The sequence below is a fragment of the Lygodium microphyllum genome, chromosome 23 (genome assembly GCF_053477565.2).
Source record: "Lygodium microphyllum isolate KBCC chromosome 23, Lygodium_microphyllum_v1.1.10, whole genome shotgun sequence".
Classification (NCBI taxonomy): domain Eukaryota; kingdom Viridiplantae; phylum Streptophyta; class Polypodiopsida; order Schizaeales; family Lygodiaceae; genus Lygodium; species Lygodium microphyllum.
Window position 1 is genome coordinate 118,345,837 of NC_141157.1, and position 21,490 is coordinate 118,367,326.

The window sequence follows — 21,490 nt, forward strand, 5'->3', positions numbered from 1 at the left end:
AGTATGGATCGGACATGTTGTCCAAATATGGGATGACAGGCTGTAAGCCTATTTCAGTTCCTTTGGAGCAGAATGTGAAGCTAAGCGCGCAGATGCTGGTGAGCTTCTGGAAGACCCTACTATGTACAGACGCATAGTAGGAAGTTTGATTTATATGACTATTACCAGGCCAGATTTGAGCTATGCTATTGGATTGGTAAGTTAGTTTATGCAGGCTCCAAGGAAACCGCATTTGGATGAGGCTAGACGCATACTCAGGTATGTAAAGTCCACATTGCAATATGGACTATTTTATGAGACTGGGGTTCAGATACAGTTGCATGGATACACTGATGCTGATTGGGCTGGTAGTATTTCTGATAGACGATCTACCAGTGGATATGTGTTCTCTTTTGGGAGTGCTGCAATCACTTGGAGCAGCAAGAAACAGCCTACAGTTGCCTTGTCGAGCACATAGGCTGAGTACAAGGGTGCAGCAATGGCTACATGTGAGGTAGCTTGGTTGCATAAGCTACTTTATGATATGCATCATCCTATAGATGGGCCAATTGTCATTTATTGTGACAACATGAGTAGTATACACTCGGCAAATAACCCAGTCTATCATGCTAGAACAAAGCACATTGAGGTGCATTATCACTATGTGCGGGAGAGGGTTTTACTAGGTCTTATTGATTTAGTTTATGTCAGCACAGAGGATCAAGTAGCTGACATATTTACGAAGGCATTGGGCGCAAAGAAGCTACCCAAGTTTAGAGACCTGCTTGGTGTGTAGGAATTGGGATTGAGCTCGAGGGGGAGTGTTGAGATATCGAGCTTCACTCGTGATATGCCAGGGTGACTGTTGTGCATTTATGTCACCAACTTGTTAGCTGCAGATGTGGTTGGTACACCGCCCATAAATAATAGCTAGATTGTGGCTCAGTTAGTATGCCACCTTAGTTAGTTGAGTTTGGTTTGAGACCCATATATAGGGTTCTTCTTTTTCTCTGTACTAGAGTTCTTTTTGGCTTACACAACTAAGAAGAGGAAAACTATTTTCAGCCTCCACCTTTGTGTGTATTCCCCCATTGTGTAAGTGAGAAAGCTATAAGTGAGACTTCTTCCTTCTCTCCCACAATCTTGACAACCGCCACCCAAGGCTCCACTCCCAAGGTCGATATCAACAATGTCTTGGAGTGGGTGCAATTTTTGGTTGACAAGCAGATGGGCCAAGGAGGAGGAGAGGTCATGCCCTCTACACCCGGAACTAAGAGGCCTAGTTGATGCAGAGTTGGAAAGGGATCCAAAGAGACAAAAAACAGAAAACTTCCACCACCTCCATCCCCACAACAGGCATGCCAGCACAATAATATGATGAATACGTGAAGCAGCTGCTAGCTCAGCTGGAAAAGGTGAAGGAAGAGAAGAAAGCAGCGGTCTGCTGAGCTGAAAGCTCAGAAAGAGGCTAGAGCTGCCTTCCAGCTAGAAACAACAAGGCAGCTAGTCGCAGCTCAGAGAGAACTACATGAGCTGAAAGGGCAGCTCTAGGAAAAGGAGGATGCGGAAGCTGAGTATGAGACCAAGGCCAGTGAAGACGCCGAGGTCATGGCATCTTTAAGACAACAAAATGATGAACTTATAGGATTTTATGAGGATCTGTAGGCCCAGGGGAGAAGATCCATAAGGCTGCGAATGACCTAGAGGTGGTACGAGAAGAGAGGGCTAGTAGGTATGAGCAAGAGATAGAAAAGTTAAAACAAGAGCTAAGTGCGGAGCAAGAGAAACAGGTACAGCTGAAGAAGGGCATGCAGGACCAAGAGCAGCGACTGACAGTGCTAGCTCAAAGGCAAGGCGAGATTCTGGAAGATATGAGAAAGAGGGCCAAGGAGTGGGCCTCTCACAATGAAAGGCGGGTGAAGACTCTCGCCCAATGCCTAGGACACTTGGAGAAAGATAAATTGATGGCGGAAAATAGGGCAGGTGCCATCTTCATGAGCTTCAATGCTCAACAACGTGCTTTCATGACTACCTTGTTGGACGTAATAGTGCCAGAAGACAATAAGACCGTGGAAACAGCCTGCAAGAAACTAGGCATGGCACACAGAGCACTAAAAGAGGACTACAGCTGTCAGCTTGAATGACAAGAGCCAGCCCAAGCCTGGAAGAACAATGTAATTCACTACTAGAGGCAGGGCTATCTCCCCAGGAGATAGACTCATTGGGCTTCACAGCAGAGGCAGTGCAGCAAGAGCAACGGTAAGAGGGGGATGAGATCAACTTCAATTTCAAAATGGGGCCTCAAGAGGAGGAGTTGGTCCATCCACCCCCTTTGCCACCACCAGAAGACCAGCCACCCATTGACCCATCTGCAAAGAGAGCAGCCACTCAAGAAGAAAGGCAAAGGAAGCTTATTGAAGAGGTCAGGGCTAGACAGAGGGCTCGGCGAGTGATAGCGGCTGCAGTGCCAATTCCGCCCACCCTAGAAGAGCGCCCTGCGCGCTTCCAAGCAGACATCACCGCTTGGGAGCAGCAGGAGCTGAATAGACAACCCTATGACTTTGCTTTCAGATTCCCCACGAACTTAAGAAGAGTTTTACCCATTAAAGTGGTGGATGAAGTCATAGGTGTCGCTGGAAGGCTAAGAGACAGGTGGTTGTTGGAAAGGGAGCAACATCCAACTACATGAGGTAATGTAGACAGCGAATACTGGCAGAACAAGGTATTCAGACCGCCAAGATCTGTGCCAGGATTCGAAAGCCTGCCTCTGTGGAGGAGAAGGCTATGTTTGATGAATATGGACACTTGGATGACCTTTTGCAACACACTCCCCTCTGAGCGTAATGATCCCACTCACATGCCGTACCCTCGGAGGATTGGAGTCGATTTTGACCCAAGTTCCCATGGAAGGTATGATTTCCCAATCATCTACAACCCTAATTGTACAAATTACGAGGATGTTCTTACCTTCACCCCTAGCGATCTATGTAATGCCATTGTACACTTCCTAGACACATTCTCCTCTTGCCCTGACCTAGCATTTATCACCACTTGTAATTACCTTCGCCTACTTAGAATTCTCCTTAGGAGAGATCCCACTCTGCAAGAGCGCAACTTACCCCCTCTCTTCTTTGATCCTAACATGATTGATAGCTGTGCCATGGCCCGTCTCATGATGCGAGCCACGCTCCTACCCTCGTTTTGCCTAGCCCTTTTAGAGGATATGAGCAACAGTCGATTTTTGACTTGTAGTCATCTCTTCCTCTCCACCACAACACTCCAAACCCGCCTCGATCTACGTAGGTATCTGCAAAGCCGACCCTTCCTTAATAGATCCCGCAAACCCCAACTCTGCAGAATATACAGTGCTTTTCTCGCATACCAAATCTCACAGCAATCTGAGTTCTCTATCCTGCTTTCGGTACCTCCACAAGCACTATATGAGAGAGAGAGTGGAAGAATGGGAGAGATTCTTACCCATTGCTTTCTTGCTCGAACCTTGCTTCTTCTCCTTCACTTGAGCCTTCAAAATCAGCCTCTCTTAATGGCCTGGATTTGATACCATGTCAAGAATCACGTAATGGGGGGATTTGCTTGAGTTGTTGCGCCAAACATACACTGTATACACAAGAGGAAGCTCACTCAAGAACACAAGAAGATAGATGGAGGCCAAAACATTTTCTTGCTGATTTTTTCTTCTTCTTTCATACACTATACAATGTACACAAATTATAGATAAGATACAACATAAAGAAAAGTGGCCTTCTAAGTCAAACAGTGCATAATCGACTACACTAAATCGACTAGCCTTATATCTTTGCCAACTGTAGGTAGGTGTAACAAACTAAATATAATAAGTGATAAGTCAGTGGCCATGTGAGTGTCATAATGACCACCAATGTGCTTAGTGTAGATGTGTGGACCTATCTAGCCAGGTGGTCCATCATTAATGTCTGCACGTATGGAGCTTGCCATCTTAACAGGTTTTAGGCCTATGGGAGGTTGAGGTTTGATCGGGCTAGACAGGTCTGCAACTGCTGAGATTGGTGATTTTGGATAATTTTGAGGAAGTAGTGCAGTCACTTGCGCATTAGGCATAGGTCGCGATGTAGATGTTGTGCAGCTAGATGCTTGTGAGGCCCTAAGGGCATCAACAATGCTAGGTTGAGGTGGTTTGGAGGCATCAAGCTACAGTTTCGGTCGATAGACTTGTTAAGGCTCTGCAAGCATAGTGGATTTAGGCATATTCCACTACCTCATCCTTGTCTTCAATTTCCATGATTGTGGCAACTCATACTTTCATAGGGGACTCTAGCATGGGAGGCTTGTGTAGTGGATGTGTGGGAGGGTAGTACTTCTTTATGTGACTACCATTGAAGAAGCCTATGCCCTCTCCATTGAGGGTCTTCTCGAGCTTCACATTGTCAGTTTGGTTGATGGTGTGAACTCGAAAAGGCCCTAATCCCCTAAACTTCATTTTTTACTTGTGGCCTTTCATTAAGTATTACAACACAAGGTTGCTCCGATTGAAGTCTCGCTGCTTGACATGCTTGTTAAACTAGCTCCTACGCCGTGCCTTTTCACAAATCAGTGCATGGATAGCTAGAAGTCAAGTCTTTGATAGAGATTCTAACTCAACTAGGTGTTCTATCCTCCATGCATCCTTCCCATCCCATTGCTCTTGAATGGCTACTCTCAGGCTAGGGACAAAGAATTCCATTGGTAAAATGGCTTCAATTCCATAGGTCAATCTAAAGGGAGTCTGTCTTATAGCCATTTTATAGGCTATTTGATAGGCCCATAAGGCTGCATCAGCTTGTTGCCCTAGTCCCTGCGCAAAGCAGAGACTACCTTGGTCAAGACGTTCACTAAGATCTTATTTGTAGATTCTTCCTAGTCATTTTTTTGAGGGTAGTAAGGCGAGGATTTCTGATGTACAATCAGAAAGGTAGACAGGAGGTGAGCAATCACTTCATTGATGAAATGCATGCCTTGATCACTAACTAGTTCAATGGGGCAGCCAAATCGCAGGATCAACTGCTCCCAAAGGAACTTAGCCGTGGTTCTAGCATCATTCTTTCTGGTGGCTCATGCTTTTGCCCATTTTGTGAGGTATTCCGTGAAATTATGAAGTACTTGGCCTGTGAATATTGTGCTCCAGGACAAATCATCCCGATGAACTCGATTTTCCATTTTTTGAAAGGTTGCCTTGCAATGATTGATGTTAATTCCATCTTGTCCTTACAAACAGGTACCTTAGTCCGTTGGCATTCATCACAGTGCTTTAAAAATCATGTTTCCTCTCAAAAAAGTGTAAGCCACCATAGTTGAGACTGCAACACCTTTCAGGTTGTCGTGTCTCTGCTAAAGTGTCCTCCAGAATTGACGTAGCAAGCCGTCCTCCTCCCCTAGCTAATAGAGCTAACCTAAAATCAATTGATAGGGTTGTATCTTGAGGATGAGTCACCTAAGTCGTAGGCTTTGTCAACAGGTCTTTTAGGTAGTCCGTGTTCAAGAACTTGGACTATGTCATCTTCCCAATATGGCATCAAGTCGGCTCTAAAGAAATCTTTCTCGCTAGATAGGTTAAAGAGACGCATGTCTAGCAAATCATCGATGATACCCTATCCACCAGCGGCTTCTCCTATGGGTATGTGGGACATGTGGTTAACTATGTAATGTTGTTTTCCCTTGCACACAACCATAGAGAAGTCAAATTCTAATAGTAGAAGTAACCATTGAGCAATGCGTCCTGTATCACAAGGTTTATTAACAAGATAGAGCAAGAATTGATGGTCAACAAAGAAAGTAAAAGGCATAGACAATAGATAATGCCAAAATTTCTTTACATAAAATACCATTGCTAAACCTTCTCTCTCCATCATGGAATAATTCATTTTGGTGTCTGTGAGTTGTCTGCTAGTGAAAATCACTAGATAGTCTATATTGTGTTCACTAGGTTGGCACAACATTGTCCCCCATGGCAAACCTCCTAGGGGCGTCAATGTGGATGTGGAAGGTGGGGATCATAGTATTGGCACGGTTGTCAGAGCCTTTTTCAACTCTTTATATGCACATTGGCATTCCTCGGTCCATTCGAATATTATTAGTAGTTTGTAGAATGGTCTAGCGATTAAGACATAGTTCAACACAAATAATCGATAGTATCATATATGGCCTAGGAATCATAGAACTCCCTTGTAATTGGTTGGTAGTGGACGGTCAAAAATAACCCTAACTTTTGAGAAGTCAATGTGGCAATACCATTCTTGGATACCATGTCCCCTAGGATGCATCCATGCTTCACCCAAAACTAGCACTTAGGGGGGTTAGACGGTCCATGTCTCTCTTCGTTGCACCATTGACTTTCTTATATTAATACAAACTTTTATTTTCTCCTTCTTCTTGAGGAAAATTACAATGAGTGAGACCTAGTTTATGTGCTCAATTTCATATATGAATCCTACTCTTAAGATTTTTTCTATCTCCTCCTTGACTGCATGATCATGCTTGGGATTCATCGAATATGGTTGCTGCTTGACCAACATTGCATCAGGTGTCATGGGGATGTTATAAGTCACTATATTTGGATCCACTCCTTTTAGACCAAGAAAAGAAGTCTATGTAAACTCATAGGAGAGTAGTGAGATTGGATTCTTCCTACTCGCTCAATTCACCAGCAATAAAGAAAGTCAGGGTATCTCCCCTTCCTTAGCCAAAATAACCTCTTTCACTTCGGCAGGTCCTTCTATAGGCTCACTTTCTTGCCCTTGTCTTTTGGCTCCTAGAAAGAACACTACCCTATCGCCTCTCTTGAACTTCATAAATCGTTTTGGTAGGTCTTGTGGTTTTTTCTATTCTCTAGCTTCTGACTCCCTACATTGTCTCTTCCTTTCTTCCTCCAACCTTCAGTGCCTTAGGTGGACCGGTAGGTCTCCCTTGGTGCATTTTGTATTAGAAGTCGAGGTATCTGTTGCTGTCTGAGCTCACTTTTGATTCAGAATCAAACTCTTTGTCATCGCTAGAAGAGGCAGTCTCTCCTAGTGATTGTGGCTCTGACGGTGATTCCATTCTCAATAGAGGCACGACAAGTGGTTGAACTAGCCTGTTGCTTACTCATAGTCTATCACCCCTAAATGGTCTAGCTAGGTGCGATCGCATTCAGTTTTGAGAACTCCTCTTTCGATTCGAAATGCATTCGCACTCTGTGCCTTTGAGTCTACTCTAATCTTCTCAATTACATGACTATCTATGTCATATTCTATTGTGTCAGTCTCCTCTTTACTATCTTCGTTCATAGAATAGCAATCTTCATACTCATAATTTGAATTGTCCTCATCCAACTACTTGTCATATCCTAAGCCTCGATGATTTTTTTATTTCTCATCGGTGACTAAGGCCCATTTTACATCAAGTTTAGATCGTGCACCTTAGTCCACCTCCACTTTGGTTCATCTAAGAGATTCTTGAGGGGTTTAAGGTTAGCGGCTATGTTGCCAGGCTAGCTCATGCGTCAAGTGCTATAAGACCTCGTGGAGCTCTCGCTTGTTGTTTGAGATATGGAATGTGATAGGAGTGGGCCATTCACTAGTGCTTCTGGCCATCATGCATAGTGGCATTGAGTGTCCTTGGGCTCACCAATTGCATTAGCAGCTTGTCCACATTCCTCATTGTTCAAGAATGGCAGATCAATCATGGCTAACACGTGCATCCAATTGCGCTCGTCCTCAGGGCAGGGGATATACTTTGTTAGCATCCTAGCCCATAAGACTTTCTAACTTGAGTATCACCCCTCAGCAGAGCTGAGATGGTATCAAGGTCGACTAGCATAGTCTTCCAGGTATCCATTTCTACCTTCACTACTTCCGTTTGATTGCCTAAGAAGATTAGACCATTTTCCTAGTCTTCTATTGTAAAAAGAGAAGGAGAGAGAGATAGGGAATGGAGGAGAACCAAAGAGCCTCAACTCTCATTCATTTTCTTCATTATATCACACTAGGTCTACAAGAGTGAAACATAAGAGTAAGTGTTACTCTAGATCTAAGTAACCAATCATCTAACTATAGTTAGATTAATCCTACACTGACTTATTCAATGACACACACATGAACAGCTGTATCTAGCTAGAGTTGGGAGTCGGTCTCACACACTGACATAAGAGATACAAAAGATTCAAGAGCTTGATTTCTGACACTCCCCCTCAAGCTCAAACTATCTACAATACTCCAAGTAGCTGCCTAAAATAAATGAACTTATCTTTACCAAGTGACTTGGTAAAGATGTCTGCTACTTGGTCTTTAGTCTTCACATGCATCAGGTCAATCTGATCTAGTAGTACCATTTCTCTGATGAAATGGTAAGGAACTTGCATGATAGAGGAGTTTTTTTACAAGCATAACACTACTCACATTATCACAATAGAGCTTCACTTTGTTGTCGAAGTGTATTCCCAAGTCATTCAGTAACTTCAAATAGCTTCACATGTCGTTAAGGCCGCACCACAGTACTCAGCTTTTGTACTAGACAATGCAATTGTAGGATGTTTCTTACTCTGCCAACTAATCATGCTTCTACCCAATCCAAATGCATAGCCATTGGTTGACCTCCTATCATAGGCACAACCAGCCTAGTCAGCATCAATATACCTTGTCAAGTGAAGGGGTTTCCAATATGCATAAAACAACCCATAGTCAATAGTATTCTTTACATATCTCATGATTCTTCTGACTACATCCAAATGTGGCTTGCGAGGCTTTTGCATGAAGGTGCGTAATAGCTAGGTAGTTTAGCATCCTCTAGCTGTCGAGTTGGGATAAGATTTTTAGTCAAAGTTGAGACATATTATACATCATGCAGAATAAATGGAGTGCTAGAATCAAACTAAAGTCTCACATCATCGATGCTTAAAATATCATATACATGATCATTACCTAGTCTAATTGAATATGTAATAGTGTGGTAGATATAGAATCAATGACAATGTGGGGTTAGATGAAAGGAAGCACCCAAATCAAGAAGCTAACACTGAGAGTAAGCAGACTAAACATCAATCAATTGAGTAGCATCAAGTGAAGAGGCTGTAAGGATATAATCATTTGAATTGTACTCCAATATATTTACCTCCTTAATCTTAGCCAGTGAACTTAGAAAGAACATTGTAATCACCATAATACTCAGCGTGAATCAAGAAGCCAACAATGAGAGTAAGTGAAGGAAATATTAATCAACTGAGTAGCATCACGTGAAGAAGTAGGAAGGATATAATCATTTGAGATATACTCCAATATTGATCTCCTCAATCTTAATAGAGTAAACTTAGAAAGAACAATGCAATCATCATAAGACTTGACATTATCCTACATTTTTCCTTTGCATTCATTGCCTATCCTCGCACATTTTATGGTAGTGTGGCCTTATATGACCTTGCTACCCACAATAATGACAAGAGAAGACTTAGGACCATGGGATTTATTTTCTACGTGTCCATGAGTCTGTTACTTTCCCCAATTAGGTTGTGAGTCTTTACCATGGTGATCATGATTCTCATTACCATCATGTCTACCTTTGACTATAAGAGCATGAAAAGTATGGGCTATATAAAAATTATTCCTATTTACTTCTTTTGTAAGTAAATCTCCCTCCACATCTGAGCATTTAAATCCATCTTCTAGAGGATTAGCACTCATAGCAATACGTAAAGTATCCCAAGCCTAAGGTAGTGTGAAAAGCGAGAATAAAGACTTAATGTTATCCTTAAACCTAATTCCCTATAAAGTGTTGAGATTTGCAATCACATTCATGCTGCCTCTTTGTAAGAGCAGATGGGCTGAGGACATGCAGGCGCAAGAATCCCATAGGCATAGAGAGAAAGGCTAGCACCTACCCATCTCTATATAACATTGTACTTGGATGCCACTTTCATATGAGATGAATGCAATGTCATTGTCACTTTATGATTCAACATAGTGTACTTTTTTCTTTCTTTTGTACTTCAGTTAAGTCACTTAGTCTTTATCATGTTAGTGTCCACATGAGTTTAGTCTATGTCTATGAGCCACCATAGCTGCCATGCTCTAGATCCTGTGTTTTCACATGGTATTAGAGCGCAACTGAGCATGTCATAATTTCTTTCTAGGAGTATTCTTCTACATCTTCTATTTCTTCAAACCCCTTCTCTTCCGTCTACTCCTCTCCTTGAATCTCCCTTGATCCTGCTATCTCTTACCCCCGTTGTGGACTTTCGACACCAAATGCTGCGACACCGTGTTAGGGGAAGTTTATGCTATCATCAGAGGTGAATTCTGGAAGATATTTGGGCTGATTTGGGGATGAAATCTTCAGCCATATTCAGAGAATTAGCTACATCATTGTTCTTTTAATTCATTTCTTACTCTACAGAAGACATCTTGTCAAAATATGCAAGTATTATCGGCCCTTATGGTAGGGCAATGTTTTTACATCATTCATAGATGCTTTGAGTTGAATTAAGAGGAGCTTTTTCTCTTATTTCTTGGTTGTGTTAACTTATCCTTATCAAGAACTCAATTTGAAGCTCTCTTAAAGCAAGTCTCTTTGCCCTACAAGCCTTGTAATTGACTCATAAGCTTTTGTTCCTAATAGTCTACATTGAGTGTAATCATGCAAAGTTGATTCATCCTATGGCATCATGTTTGAATGATGGGATGCCGAGTTATTTATGATACATGGCAGCATATTATACTTGATTTTATAAATTTTTATTACTCTTATAGTCAAGAAAACAAGCTTGATTTGAGTTAGAACTTATGAGATAATACTCTTGTGATCTTTGCTAAGAACATGGAGTTGGAAGCTTTATTAACATCTTTAAGAACTTGGCTTGAAACCTTCAACCCTTTTCTTATCTCTACCATGTCCTGAGTCTACACTCTTGAACCCCCATACATTCTTCTCTCTCAAACCCTTGTGATTGACTATGAAGTACCTCTTGAACCTTTAAGAACATGGAGTTGGAAGCTCTATTAACATCTTTAAGAACTTGACTTGAAACCTTCAACCCTTCTCTTATCTCTACCATCTCCAGAGTCTACACTCTTGAACCCCCATACATTCTTCTCTCTCAAACCCCTATGATTGACTATGAAGTACCTCTTGAACCTTTAAACATTCACTGTAATCTACTTATCTCTTGAAGACACATCTCTATCTATCTTGTCTAGTTTTCTTGCCAAACCTACACACTGCGACACCATACGTGCAACAATCTTATCCAAGATCATAGGGATTGGGAATCCCATTAGCCAAGCTTCATTTCCATATAAAAAGTTGTAGAAATGGTTGAGCATACACTGCACAACATAGAGTGAAAAACTAGGCTGCCACCAGAAACCCTAATGCAGACTCCATAGCCAAAACTCAAAAGATTCATTTCTCCTTCATTTTCTCTCTCCTGCCACTTAAATCAACCTCTTGCCACTCTGATCTAGCATCCTACTTAGTTCCCAACGATTACTTTGGCATCAAATCAACAAGGAGGGGAGATATTGGCAGATTTGCAAGTGTTTCAAGAAGATTCAAGCATTGTGTCTCTTGTAGTGACTCTCGTCACTCATGTCGGCTTTGGATTTCATCAGATCTGAGACCCGCATCAAGCTTATCCCAATGAAGAAGGGTCTTTGGGCCATCAAAAGTGGCAAAGAAAAGAAGCCTCATGATGCAGACTTGGCAATCACTTGGCAAAAGAATAATGATAAGGCTCAAAGCCATTATCAAACTAGAGCTGGATGACAACTATATCCACCATGTGGATAACTGTGATACTTCACATGATACATGGAAGAGACTTGACACTTTGTTTGGTGCATAATCTAAGTCATCAAAGTATGATCTCTTGATTGAAATTTTCAGCCTTGACATGAATTCTAGCACATCACTTGCTACACATCTAAATTACAAGGAAGGACTTCTAACCTAGCTTACAGGAATCAACATTAAAATGGAAAAAGAGGTTTGCATTAGTGATCTGCTTAAAAGTTTGCCTCCTGAATATAATAATGTATCAACAACCTTAATAAATATACAAAACCCTAAGCTTGTTGATATCCAGACATCATTGTTAGAGGAGGAAAAGAAGCTGAAAACTAAGGAAGAACCAAGCACCTCTAGAGAACAAGTGTTATATGTTGGCAACATGTACAAAGGCAAGAAGGACTAGCTTTTCCATGATTTTTGCAAAAGGACCCGGCACAATGAGAAGTTCTGCCACACCAAAAAAAGGTCCTAGAAGGCCTATCTTGCTACAGTGAAAGAAGAAAACCATGGAACAAAGGAAGAAGAAGAAGAAGAAGACCATCAGGAGAAGGACAAGCCTCATTAGTCCTTCTACGCCTCTGGATGTCCACCATGTTTGTGGTACCCACATTTAGCCTTTTCTGCGACAGTCTCTGGTGTTTTGCCATGTTATGGTGTACCCACACTTTGCAAGTGTTGCTTTCACTAAAGCCTCTACACACTTTTTACTTCTAGTTGTGATTGAGGAGGGGTGTTGAGATTTGCAATCACATCCAAGCTGCCTCTTTGTAAGAGTAGATGGGCTGAGGACATGCAGGCTGCAAGAATCCCATGGGCATAGAGAGAAAGACTGGCACCTACCCATCTCTATATAACATTGTGCTTGGATGTCACTTTCATATGAGATGAATGCAATGTCATTGTCACTTTGTTATTCAACATAGTGTACTTGTTTCTTGTATTCTGTACTTCGGTCAAGTCACTTAGTCTTTATCATGTCAGTGTCTACATGAGTTTAGTTTATGTCTATGAGCCACCATAGTTGCCATGCTATATATCCCGTGTTTTTACATCAAGTAAGTTCGCTAAAAATGGAATGGAAATCATTCAAATTAGAGGAGATAGCAGTCCCTTCCTTTATGCAAAGGTTCATAAGATTTTTCAACCAATACAACTATGATGTAGGACTTTGCTTATCATAGAGAGAACATATTTTATCCCATAACTGCCAAGCACCACCCTCAATCTCAATGATTGAAATAAACTAGCTTAGACAAAGACAAGATAGTAATGGATTTGTATCTCATCAATGTTGAGATTCAGTAATCACACTCACTAACAGCCTCTTTGTATGGAGCTTCAGGGCCAAGGACATACAGGCTTACGTATCCCATATGCACAGTGGTGCCTACTGCAGTTTCCTACTTTCCTACAAAGCATTGTACTTGCTTCATTTTCTTAATGCAATGATAGTACTCTTTTCTTATCAGCAAGTGTCAGTGTCATTGTCCACATACACAAGATTGTGTTTATGATTCCAAGTATCAATCTTGGAACCTAATTCACTTGTGTAACAAACAGTGTCTTTGTCTCCTTCATCATGAGTTTACTCTTCTCCTTTAATCCACCATAACTCACTGCCATGTCCTAGATTCGGCTCATTCCGACATGGTATCAAAGCGCAGTCAGGCATGGCCTAGCTAATTTCACTCCTCTCTCAGCTCCTCTTCACTCAGGTCAACTCAAGTCACAGCTCAGTCCTAGGTAATGAGCTCATTTCTAAACTCTATCTCCACTTGACCTGTGGCAACCATAGCCAAACTTGCACCCTGCCTCCTTGGAGCTTCTTGATCTCCCTCCACAGTCAATATTTCAACACGCTTTCTTCTAGATATATGTTCCTTGGCTCAGGGCGCTGCCTTCTGTCACTTCAAACACCGACGTTGGTGAGACAGCTCCAGCATTGCGTAATTCGTCAGTCCCAATCCAAAAAACAGCGCCTTCTGTTCGTATAGCCCAACGTCCATCTGCGCAGCGCGATTCATCCTAGATCTTTAGGGATTTTGAAGCCTATCACTTAGGCTATCTCCAGCTTGAATCTTGAGGCATATGGTTCAAGCTATGAGCTGGAATCTCAGAAAAACTAGTCGTGCAAAAACCCTAAAAGAAGACCACCATAGCTTTTTCAGCTCAAGCTCATCTCTCACTTCACTTTCTCTCTCTTGCCACTTAAATCAAGGAGGGGAGATCTCACTAAGCTACTAAAGTTCTCAACAAGACAAGCATCAAATCAAGGAGGGGAGATCTGTGAAGCACTTGAAGACCCATTGAAGATTTGAAGACCCAAGGAAGAAGATACAAACATAGTGTCCATTGACACTCATCTAGTACTCTTAGCACTTGTGTCTTGTGACACAACCAACTCTTCTGCTGCTGCAAACTGAGAATTTTGGAGCTAATTTGCTGCTGATCTTGCAACCTCAACATGGGAAAAGACTCTCCAAATGCTCGATTCAAAGGAGTCGGGTTTCACACCTGGCAAACCCGCATCAAGCTCATCCTGATGAAGAAGGGTCTCTGGGCCATCACAAATGGCAAAGAAAAGAAACCTCGAGATGCGGACCTTGCAGTTACTTGGCAGAAGAATGATGACAAGGCACAAGCCATCATTAAGCTGGAATTGGATGACAGCTACATCCATCATGTGGATGCCTGTGACACGTCCCATGACACTTGGGACAAATTGGATACCTTATTTGGTGCATAGTCAAAGTCATCTAAGTATGGTCTATTGATTGAATTTTTCCGACTTGATATGAAGCCTCATACATCCCTGGCACCCATCTAAATTACATGGAAAGTCTCCTAACCCAACTTGCAGGGATAAAACTAAAAATGGATGAAGATGTTTGTATTGGTGTCTTGTTAAAAAGTCTGCCGCCTGCCTATGATAATGTATCAACCACTCTAACCAATATGCCTGATCCTCAACTTGTTGATATTAAAGCCTCTCTGCTAGAGGAAGAAAAGAAACTTAAAAGCAAAGAAGAGCATAGCACTTCAAAGGATGAACAAATGTTATATGTAAACAACAGATACAAAGGTAAAAAGGAATCGCACTTCTGTGACTTCTGCAAAAGGACCGGACACACTGAGAAGTTCTATCATCCTAGGAAGAGGTCCCAAAAGGCCTATCTTGCTATGAAAGAAGAAGAAGACCATGGACTAAAAGATGAAGATGAAGATGAAGATGAAGACCACCAGGAACAGAAGGACAAGCCTCATCAATCCTTCTACTCCCATTACTCTGATAGACTGATTTAAAAGCCTTGTATTTCCTAGCCCTAATGCTTCTTGCCATAAGCTTTGCAAACTCCTCATGTAACTTGGCACTACACTCCCTGTACACTTTGTGAGGCCCCTATTACAGCCTCTGGATGTCCATCATGTTTTGGTGCCCACACTTAGCCTTTTTTGCAATAGCCTCTGCTGTCTACCATGTTTGTGGTGTGCCCACACTTTGTAGGTGGTTCTCATTACAGCCTCTACACACTTTGTGCCTTTCTAGTTGTGATTGAGGAGGGGTGTTGAGATTTAGCAATCACACTCACTAACAGCCTCTTTGTATGGAGCTTCAAGGCCAAGGACATACAGGCTTACATATCCCATATGCACAGTGGTGCTTACTGCAGTTTCCTACTTTCCTATAAAGCATTGTACTTGCTTCCTTTTCTTAATGCAATGATAGTACTCTTTTCTTATCAGTAAGTGTCAGTGTCATTGTCCACATACACAAGATTGTGTTTATGAGTCCAAGTATCAATCTTGGAGTTTAATTCACTTGTGTAACAAACAGTGTCTTTGTCTCCTTCATCATGAGTTTACTCTTCTCCTTTCATCCACCATAACTCACTGCCATGTCCTAGATTCGGCTCATTCCGACAATCAGGCTCATCCCAATCATCTCTATGCCAATTTTGCGACTTTATTCGCTTGGTCTTCAATGGCTTAACTTGTTTCTTTTTACCAATACATGCCAAATCTAGGTCTTCCAATATTGGAAGCTATTTCCATCCAACTTTTCTATGTTAAAGATAGAACTATGATTGGAAGCATTTGAAATACTTTCCATTATGTTTACCAACCAAACAGAGTATGTTCTACTATAGTAATAGTACATAAGCCTCAAAACTAAGCCAAAAAGTGCACAATAGGAGAAATATTGTGCCAGTACATTGATATCCACAAGCAGGAAGCATTAGAGTAATCAACCCATGCTTACTCTCAAAAAAATTTCTCAAGATTGAGTTTTAGCATGGATGTCCATAAAAGTACATTAAAAAGGTATATAACTATCAACAACAGATGAAAATGCAAATCTCCCATTGCCAAGGATATTCAGTACCAACTAAGATATTTAATACAACTAGTAGTGCATGAAAAGATATAAATCACCAAGGTACCAAATGCTATCATGTCAAGCATATAGATGCAATCCCAAGCAAAGGAGTGTCATGGATGCAAGCCCATTGTGCATAAGAGATCTCCAAGAGCAATAGAGATCCACCAATCTACAACTACCTCACTGCATATGAACAATGAAGTTCAAGTAGATAACCAAGCATGCATCCAAAGTTCACAACCCCATCTACTAGGAGAAGGTACTAGGTGTACAAACCAAAGCTAAATCAACCCACAATCATCAATGTGTGCAAGGAAAATGTTATCAAAGTTCTCCCATGGAAGAAAATATAGAATTTCCAAGAGCAAAGCAAAGCTTGATATATATGTCTCATTATAACATCTGGGTGCCCAAAGACATGAAGCAATACATCTGACGACATATTCATAACATGAATGACCAAGCTTATAAATGAAAAACAATAGAAAAAAATAGCAACTTTAAGTATGTATCCAAAGGAGCTCAAATACAAAGCTTAGAGCTCAACATAAGCATATTTGGGCGTAATAATCAATGCCAAACATTAATCATACATCCATGTAGGATACCCAAAGCATCTATAGAAATCCAATACATAATCATTTACTATTCATGCTTGTTGCCCATACGGTATTTTAGGAACCTTCCAAATACTAAGCTAAACAATCTCTAATCAATCTAAAAGGCTTTTTAAAGCATCAATACATCACCTATCATTACAAACTTTCCCCTATAAGCATTAATTAAGCATTAGCCAATCAAATACTAGCTGCCCAAACAATGGATAGTAGTTTGTTTTGAAGTGTGGAGCAATGGTTAATCGAAAACTTGTTGAAATATTTGCAATCACACCACACCTACTTTAGTCCCTTCGTGAGGAGTAGTGAGGGCTCAGGACTAGAATCCCATATGCACAGTAGGAGAAAGTACCACCACTCAAATCCTATAAAGCATTATACTTGCACTCTTTTTCTAATGCAATGATAGTACTCTTTTCTTTCCAGTAAAGTGTCATGTCATTGTCAATACACAAGATTGTGTTTATGAGTCCAAGTATCAATCTTGGAACCTAATTCACTTGTGTAACAATTTGTCCTAGTTAGGCTCAATGTCTTCATGAGTTCTTTTTTCCTCTTTCAACCTCCATAGCTTCCACATCTGTCATGCTCTAGATCCATGCTTTTCACATGGTATCAGAGCTCAGCTGAGCATGGCCCAACTCTCCTTTCAATCCTCTTAGCTCCTTTCCATCTTTGCTTAGCTGAATTTGAGTACTGGACCCTATCTCCAACTTCATTTGCATTCCTACCTTTAATGAAGCTTCCATGGCAGTTATAGCCAATAGCACCCTATCAGCTTGAAGCTTTCATATCTCTCTCCACAGGCCAAATCTCTCTAAAATTCATTCTAGATAAGTGTTTCTCTACTTACAGAGCTTCTCCTTGGCACCTCAATCATTGATATTGGGCAACTATAGCTTCAGGATTGCCTCTTTTCAGAGTCATTGCCATAACTGTGTCTGTAGACAGCACCTACCTACCTCTATTGGAGCAGCCATATCTCATCAATCAGGCCATATCTCTTTGAGATTTCTACTCAAGAGTTGTTCTTCAGGTCAAGGTGCAACTTCTTGGCACAAAAATCAAGGATATTTATGCACATCATGCCCGGCATTTGCATTTTTCCAAATTTGGGCGTAGTTTTGACAGCGACCACTTGAAGGCTTAGATCTCTCAACTTAGGCAAAACAAGTACAAACCCTCTTAGGGGGAGTTAGAATCATTAGTGAGGGTCCTCTATATTAAAGGGTTTGAGAATATTCAACCTATGGAGCTTTTGGAAGCTCATTTACCAATTTCTAGTCCCTATTTTGACAGGACATCCATAGCCACTTACCTTCAAGCTCATTTTTCCTTCATTTTCTCTCTCCTGCCACTTAAACCAAGCCAAGGCCACTCTAATCTGAAGTTTTCAGCAAGTATTCAACCATCAAATCAGCAAGGAGGGGAAGCTATGAAGAGTTTTTGATGATCATTAAGTCAAACTCAAGCGACAAACATCAAAGTTCAAACTAGTATCTTTTGATACTACACTGCCATTGCTTGTGTCTTTTGACACATTAAAATTCAACTATACTACTGAAAATTTTCACAGTTTCAAGATTGATTCTTGATGAAAATTATGAAGACTAAGATTTGAAATATCTTGAAGGATTTTTTGAAAGGTTGAAGATTCAAGGACATAGTGTCCATGGACACTCACCTAGTGCTTCTTGGCACTTATACTCAACTACTCTGCTGCTGATCTGTTGTTGCTCCAGCCTTCTAACATGGGAAAAGACTCTCCAACTGCTCGCTTGAAAGGAGTTGGGTTTCACACCTGGCATACTTGCATCAAACTCATCTTGATGAAGAAGGGTCTCTGGGCCATTACTAATGGACAAGAGAAGAAGCCCCAGGATGCTGCCCTAGCAGCTACCTGGCAGAAAGCTGATGACAAAGCACATGCCATTATCAAACTGGAGCTAGACGATAGCTATATCCACCATGTGGATAACTGTGAGAATTCACAAGATACATGGAAGAGACTTGACACTTTGTTTAGTGCACAATCTAAATCATCAAAGTATGGTCTCCTGATAGAGTTTTTCAAGCTTGAAATGAAGTCCAACACATCACTTGCCACACATCTAAATTACATGGAAGGACTTCTAACCCAACTTGTAGGAATCAACATTAAAATGGAAGAAGATGTTTGCATCGATGTTCTACTTAAGAGTTTTCCTCTTGAATATAATAATGTATCAACAACTCTAATTAATATGCCAAACCCTGATCTTTTTGATATCCAAGCATCACTGTTAGAGGAGGAAAAGAAGCTAAAAACTAAGGAAGAACCAAGTACCTCTAGAGATGAGCATGCATTATATGTTGGAAACATGTACAAAGGCAAGAAGGATCAACTCTTCTGTGATTTCTGCAGAAGGACCGAACACACCGAGAAATTTTTCCATGCTAGAAAGAGGTCCCAAAAGGCTTATCTAGTTGCAGTCAAAGAAGAAGAAGAAAACAGAGAAATGGAAGAAGAAGAAGAAGACCACCAAGAGAAGGACAAACCTCATTAGTCCTTCTATTCAGACGGACTTTTTTGGCTTTGTATTTCCTAGCCCTAATGCCTCTGACATAAACTTGTAAACTCCTCAGTTACCCTTGTACTATAGCCTCTGTACACTTTGTGAGGCCCCTGCTACAGCCTCTGGATGTCCATCATGTTTGTGGTACCCACACTTAGCCTTTTCTACGATAGCCTCTGGTTTTTTGACATGTTTATGGTGTGTCCACACTTTGCAAGTGTTGCTTTCACTAAAGCCTCTACACACTTTGTACTTTTGGTTGTGATTGAGGAGGGGTGTTGAGATATTTGCAATCACGCCTACTTCAGTCCCTTTGTGAGGAGTAGTGAGGGCTCAGGACCAGAATCCCATATGTGCAGTAGGAGAAAGTACCACCACTAAATTCCTATAAAGTATTGTACTTGTACTCTTTTTCTAATGCAATGATAGTACTCTTTTCTTTCTAGTAAAGTGTCATGTCACTGTCAATACACAAGATTGTGTTTATGAGTCCAAGTCTCAATCTTGGAACCTAATTCACTTGTGTAACAATTTGTCCTAGTCAGGGTCAATGTCTTCATGAGTTTCTTTTTCCTCTTTCAACCTCCATAGCTTCCGCATCTGTCATACTCTAGATCCGTGCTTTTCACAAAACTTGTATCCTACATGAAATATCACATCCTATCTTGGTTGGTACAATAGTAGTTTGGAAATGGCCATTTCTTTTGGTTTTTGGAATGCTGCCTTTGCCCATTCAAACTTGACATCCTTCTTAGTGAGGTCATATAATGGGAATGCCAATGTCATTCTTAGATAGTGCATGTCCTAAAACACATATATGGTTAATCCAAAATTAGAATTTCAAGGGATTAATTGATAGTCCATATTCTTTGTATCTATCAAATATCTTTTGAAAGTTTCAGAGATGTTTTTCCCAATTGGACTTAATGCATATGTCATCACACCATGTACCATAGTGATCTTGAAGAGTTGTAGTTGGTGTTGAGGAATTATCCCTCCATGTGTGGTAGACATTAGATTCATTGAAGACTAAGTTCTAGCACAAACATGCCCTTATATGCGTTTAGCATTGAATAGAGTTTGTGATACTATACCTAATTTTTGAGCTACATGAGGTTATAAATTTGTTGTATGAGTTTCATCTATACACATTGACCATAATTTTGATTTTCTTTTTCTTTGAGGTGACTAGTATTTGTAGTGGGTTGGAGGACATGTCTGTTGTTGGGATCATGGATAGTGCTCTACTATCTTTTCTATTTCTACTTCACATATTCTTTTGTGCCTCCTTTTGAGGGTCTCTTTTTAAGATTTAGGTGGAAAGAGTGGCCATGAGTTCAAGATATTATTTGGAAATAAAAAAGAGGATGTTTTGAATTTTATTCAAGACTTTGAAGTGGTGTTTTCAGTGAGATGGATTTGCAATAAGATACAAGGAGTGGTTAGAGAATGATTGATTGAGTATATGGCCCAACAAGTTGCTACACAACTGACAATGTATGTGGATTATGAAGATGATAAGCTAGCTATGATACATAAAATTATAAAGATAGAGGATGCAAATATAGTATGAAAATACTTTTTTTAAAATATGCAAACAAAAAACTATAGTGTAAAGCAAACACTCAAGCGTTTGAAGCTCTATGATTTAGGAGAAAAGAGTCCTTGATCTATGCAAGAGAAAGATCAAATTGTACCAATTGGAGGGCTCCACTTCATCTCAATGTGGAGTTGAAGAAACTTGAGAGATATGACTCAAGAAACAAATATTTCTAGTGAAAAGGAGTGGAAGAAGTTAGATTGGGAAAATTGAATGTGGAATAGTCCCCCTATAATCTCATCTATGGTGCAAAATATCTTTGCTCCTGAAGAACCTAATGTGTCATTTTCACAAAGGGAACAATATTTCAAATAGAAAATATGGGGGCCATCTCTAAGTAGTTATAAGACCTAAGAATTCATGTCATGGAGGAACCAACAAGGAGAACACGGTTGAGACCTTAGGATCAAAATAGCTACATTGAAGATGGAATATAGTAATAAGGAGAAAGCAGAGAGTAAATGGAGTCATCTAAGTCCCAATTTCCTTCATTTATTGAGGAGAGGAGAGGAGGAGGAGGTAACCTTTGTGGATCTAGCCTTTGGGTTAAATAGAACAGTCAAGCTGG